A 6,117-nucleotide genomic window follows, 5' to 3' on the forward strand; every position below is an offset into this window, starting at 1 on the left:
TCTTCCAAAAGATTCCAAAAAAATTGGGCTTAACAGTAGCAATATTGGAAGTAGCATTTAGCATCCTACTTTGAAAGGGACAGCGCTCATTAGGATAGAGACATTCTAAAATGTTTGCTATTTAATCAGCCCTATTAGTCACAGACATACCTCACTGGAGTTACCCTCCAGCTTCCTCCAAGGAAGATAGCCAAACACCTGATGGTGAGCAAAGCCATTACCATCTTGACTTCCTGCCAGAATTCTTACCACCATCAACCTTTCAAAAAAGGTTGATTAGTGGATCTTGCAAACAAAAGCACTGTAATTATTCAATACTTACACGGAAATCTTCCCATAAAACAAGTATGCTTCAAAAAATCATATTGTCTTAACAATGACCATGTTCCCCTTTGGTTGAATTGGCCTCTTTTGTAAGATTCTAATTACCCAAAATTAAGGGGTTTTTGGGTTTTTTGTTTGTTTGTTTTTGTTCTTTTGTTTTGTTTTGTTTTACCATGCTAGGACTGGGTAACTTTATTCAAGACTTTGACAAAATGATCCCCAAAGTAATATAAATGTAGACACTTTAAAAAGTCCAGATGTGGGAGTGAGGAGCACCTCTGCCCGGCCGCCCATTGTCTGGGAGGTTAGGAGCGCCTCTGCCCAGCCGTCCCATCTGGGAAGTAAGGAGCGCCTATGCCCAGCCATCCCGTCTGGGAAGTGAGGAGTGCCTCTGCCCAGCCGCCCTGTCTGGGAAGTGAGGAGCGCCTCTGCCTGGCTGCCCATCATCTGGGATGTGAGGAGCGCCTCTGCCCGGCCGCCCTGTCTGGGAAGTGAGGAGCGCCTCTGCCCGGCCTCCCCATCTAGGAAGTGAGGAGTGCCTCTGCCCGGCTGACCCGTCTGGGAGGTGAGGAGCGCCTCTGCCCGGCCGCCTCGTCTGGGAGGTGAGGAGCACCTCTGCCCGGCCGCCCCGTCTGGGAAGTGATGAGCGCCTCTGCCCAGCCGCCCATCGTCTGGGAAGTGAGGAGCGCCTCTGCCCGGCCGCCCCATCTGGGAAGTGAGGAGCACCTCTGCCCGGCCGCCCCATCTGGGAAGTGAGGAGCACCTCTGTCCCGCCGCCCCATCTGGGAAGTGAGGAGCGCTTCTGCCCGGCCACCCATCGTCTGGGATGTGAGGAGCGCCTCTGCCTGGCCGCCCCGTCTGGGAAGTGAGGAGTGCCTCTGCCTGGCCGCTGTGCAATCTTCCAAGTGTGAAGTGACAGCCTTTCTGCAGGTGTACCCAACAGCTCTGAAGAGACAGCGACCATCGAGAAGGGGCCATGATGACGATGGTGGTTTTGTCGAAAAGAAAAGGGGGAAATGTGGGGAAAAGAAAGAGAGATCAGATTGTTACTGTGTCTGTGTAGAAAGAAGTAGACATAAGAGACTCCATTTTGTTCTGTACTAAGAAAAATTCTTCTGCCTTGGGATGCTGTTAATCTATAACCTTACCCCCAACCCCGTGCTCTCTGAAACATGTGCTGTGTCAATTCAGGGTTAAATGGATTAAGGGCAGTGCCAGATGTGCTTTGTTAAACAGATGCTTGAAGGCAGCATGCTCGTTAAGAGTCATCACCACTCCCTAATCTCAAGTACCCAGGGACACAAACACTGCGGAAGGCCGCAGGGACCTCTGCCTAGGAAAACCAGAGACTTTTGTTCACATGTTTATCTGCTGACCTTCTCTCCACTATTATCCTATGACTCTGCCACATCCCCCTCTCCGAGAAACACCCAAGAATGATCAATAAATATTAAAAAAAAAAAGAAGTCCAGATGTGAAATTTCAAGAAAACTTTGAATTCAGTCCTAAGTCAATATTAAGTCAAAAGTTGAACCAATTCTACAAATCATAAATACTACTTTCCTTCTTAAGTTCATATCTTTTCTGAGATAGATTACCAACTTAGTTTTCTTTGATATTGGTATTTGGAATAATTTTAACATGGCTTAACATCTTTAAGTTCTAAATCTATACTTATCTTGAATATCTTATTATAATTAAAAATATAAATCCAGAAGTGACAACTCTTCCTTACAGAAGAATCCTAATAAATGTAGAAGGATTCAGAGAAATAGAAAATCACCACTAGAGCACCACAGTAGTAATTGCCACAAGCAAGATCTGCCAATGGATAGTAAAATGAGCGAAAGTTTAAGCAGAAACAGGACATTTGCATAGTTTCAGGGTATCTCCAGCAAATATTCAATAATTACAAGGAAAACATAATAAGTTTACAGTAGCGAATCCTAGCAGACACCACCTTAGCATAGTGATCAAGGTTAACAACACCAGAAATGCATTACAACATCAGGTATCCCCTGTTATGATACACTGTCACAGACTGGAAGACACAACATAGACATGACAGTTAAATGCAAGGCTGGGTCTTAGAACAGTAGAAGGACATTAGTGAAAAGACTAAATTCTCTACTTTTTAAACTTTATACTGTAGTTAGTGTTATATCAAAGTTAATTTCTTAATTTTGACAAATATTCTATTGTTATGTAAGATGTTAACATAAGGGCAAGGTGGGTGCAGAGTATACAAGAACTCTACTATTTTTACAACTCTTCTGTAAGTCTAAAATTATCTCAAAAACTTAAAAAATAACTGTTAAAAAACACACATATATGTATATATGTGCATAACATGTGTACATATATATAATCAAGACTTCATGGAAATTGGCATCTTGGGCACTCAGTCAGTAAAACAGTAGTGTTCTCTTCCGAATTATTCATTGTCTTACTGGTAACTTAGCTTTAAGGTCCTCCCCCTTCTAGACTTTTAATCCCAAGTATAAATTTCTAATTTTCATAGAAAAGCCTTTTTAAAAAACATTCCTGTATTAGGCCAAAAATAAAATCCTAGAATAAAACTATCACCATATTATCTTATAAAATTACTCATCCCAACCATAAGACCCAGCTGGTATTTTTACTGCATTTCCTGTCCTCATCTAATATGTTTGTGTTGGTTTGGTTTGGTTTATGAGTGGAGACAGCTAATAGATTTAGTATTTAATCACAGGCCTGACAGTCTGGGGGAAAAAAATTATCACTTGGGTATCTTATGAAGAAACAGCTGTTTTTCCAAGAACCAATATTGTGTACTCACCTCAGACATAAAAAGTTATTTACCAAAGTCTCTTCTATCTAACAGCATAGAGCTACCCAAGCAAGGCCAACAAAGACTCTTTCAATATCCTTTTCTTAAATTAGGCTCTAAAATGACTGTTGATAATGGTAATAAATGTCTTTTTATTAAACAGGCAATTTTATATTATGCAATTCAGGGAAGTAAAGATAAACACAAAATCTACCTTTAAATGAAGAAAATAATAATTTCCCCCTCTAACTATGGCTGATTCATTCCCTGAGCATGAATCCCCTTTTACCCTCATTGTTTTTAACTATAAACTGAGCTGAAATCTGCTCATAGGTGAAACTAATATTTTAGATGGAGTATGATATTACCAAGTAATATTTTTTACTTTTTGTAGTCATCATTTCTACTCGCTGTGGCATTTAATGTTTCATCTGTATCTCTCTATCACAATGCCCTCTATAGAAGCAGCAATAGTGAAAACATAATTACACTTTGGGGAAAAAAAACAGGTAATTTTTAAGTAGATCTTTATCCAAATACAATAAAAAAGCAAAAAAGAAAAATGTCCGTAAACATTTTCATTTTATGTCAATGCCATTTCCAAATTCACATTCCACTACTACAATGAACAGCAGAAGTGGTATAAAAAAAAACCCTAACCTAATGATCTATACAAAAAGGGAGACAATTTACTCTCTACACATTGCAGTATATTCAAGTGGTGAAAAGATATAAATTCTTTCAGAACTGCCATATTCTCTGGCTGTCAATATAGTCTCTTGAATAATTATATTAAACATATTACTACAAAATGTACCAAGAAGTAGCGAATAACACTATATTTGTGAACTGCAAATAATAAAACAAAACAGAAGTCCAAGAAGGCTAAAGTCTAAGCTGTAATTACACATGAAATGTATGTTGAAAGCAGTCACAATGTACGAAAATGTGACAAGATATCCAGATGTTTAAAAAAACACATCCTGTTTGTCTCAGATTATATCTAGTTTCATCTTGTAGGTTTCTGATAAGCCTGTTATGTAAAGTGTGTTTCCCTCCTGCTGATAAGAAGCAGCTTGCAGATATCCATAAATTTTTTAAGGAGTGAGTCTACTCGGCAATATTGGTAACTCCATAGTTTCCTATTACATTCATTCGTCTGAAAACTGAAAACAACTCATGACTAAAATATTCTTCCATTCCTTTGCCAGTTTTCAAGTTTAAAATCAAAGGAAAGTTGGAATGTATTGCTTCTTGTCATCAACAGGCATTTCAAAAAGAGGGTAATTAACCAAATCAAGTGTTCTTTGGTCAAGTTAGTAACAGGCTTTCACTTTGTTCTAAATCCTTTCATAATTTTTTTCTAATTTTTCCACTATGGCCTGAATCTTACAAACAGCCTCTTTTCTGGCCTGCCGTACAGAGTCCTGGCCCCCAGTTTCAACTGAATCCAGTTCCAAAAGTTCCTTGGTTAGCATTTCTTCCAGAAGCCAGTATGCTTAGTCTGTCTTTTTTCCTACAAATTATTCTACTTCTTGTTCAAGATACTGGACCTTCTCCACCACATGTATGATTTTTTTAATATTCGGAGGAGTACTTTCATCTGAAGGTACACATTCTTCAGGAAGACTGCTACTTTAATCTTGATTGTTCGGATGGTCACTGGTGGCATTACCATACAGCTGAGGCTCAGCACTATATTGGACTTAGGAATCTGAAAGATCTGAATCATTCTTGTTCACTGTCCCAGAGGATTCGTACTAATGGACGCTGCAAGGGAAGTTGTGCCGGTTCATGCTTTGATCTGATTGGCTATAGGGGTATGAAGAATCCTTGGGCTGCTGGAGTGGGGGTGTATGCTGGAGTGGGGGTGTAGGGGGTGACTGAGGAGAGCCACTGCTAGGCCATGGTGAAGTACTTTCGGTCATGTAGAGATTGTCAGGTGGTGCTGAGGGCGCTGACGAAGGCCAGGGATAACTGCCACCCATTCCATAAGCACCAGGAGAAGCCCACGCATTCTCTCGTGGTCGTACAGTTTGTCCTGATTGTGGAACACTACGATTACCATCTCCATAAAGATAATGGGGCAGGGTCATTCCAGAGTTCTGTGAAGCTGGATACCCTGCAACCTGCCCCCTAAGAGGGTGTACTTCAGTCTGACAGTCCTGCTGGGGATAGACTCCAGAGACTGGAGTTGGGCTGTGCCAGGTGAACGGTAAGTACTTGGAACTACCGTGGAATAACTGGTCTGAGTATAACCAGGTGCATAGTAAGCCCCTGAGTATGAGGCAGTATTTGCCCCAGGGCCTGGGGGGTATATTGGACCGTATGCTCCATTTGTATAAGAATTCAAACTTTGGTGGCTTCCTCCGGCTCAACCAGGCTCTGGCCAGGCGCCTCCAGAGGGATAGCAGCCATCGCCTCCTCCGCCTTCTCCCAGCCAGGTGGTCTCCGCCGGGCCGCCCCCGCGCACCCGCCAGGAAATGGGAGGCTGGGGAGGTTCGGGGTGAAAAGGGTATAAAGGTGGAGGTGGGTGCACCGGCACATCTCCACCCCCAGGCCCGTAGTAGCGCCGGTAGGACAGATGGTCACTGGGGCCATAGCCCAAGCGCCTCAGGGCCGACATGGGCTCCGCTGCCCTGAAGTGCTTCCCGCCCCCCACGGCCGACCCATCGGGCAAGCCAAATTAAGTTTTAATTTACACAAGCCACTGCATATTCTTAGACAGTGTTTAGAACTTGTGTGATTTTGCTCTGACAATACAAAATTTTAGATAAGATCCAAAACCTTACTCAGAATTCAGACTTAGTTCTCTTTTCAGGTTATGGATTTCTCTTTACAGATGCATAGAGAAGTAATTTTAAGGCCAAGCATGGTGGTTCACACCTGTAATCCCAGCACTTTGGGAGGTCGAGGCGGGCAGATCACCTGAGGTCGGGAGTTTGAGACCAGCCTGGCCAACATGGTGAAATACGGTCTCTACT

The 6,117-nt window shown here is 42.3% G+C and overlaps 2 pseudogenes; both read right to left on the bottom strand.

Annotated features, from left to right (window-relative positions):
• Nucleotides 1-629: 629 nt before the first annotated feature.
• On the bottom strand, nucleotides 630-3,190 carry LOC134810650 (uncharacterized; annotated as a pseudogene).
• Nucleotides 3,191-4,388: 1,198 nt separating this feature from the next.
• LOC472932 (BCL2 associated athanogene 4 pseudogene) lies at nucleotides 4,389-5,759 on the bottom strand (annotated as a pseudogene).
• Between the last annotated feature and the right edge of the window lie 358 nt (nucleotides 5,760-6,117).

This window comes from Pan troglodytes, chromosome 7 (genome assembly GCF_028858775.2).
Source record: "Pan troglodytes isolate AG18354 chromosome 7, NHGRI_mPanTro3-v2.0_pri, whole genome shotgun sequence".
Lineage (NCBI taxonomy): Eukaryota > Metazoa > Chordata > Mammalia > Primates > Hominidae > Pan > Pan troglodytes.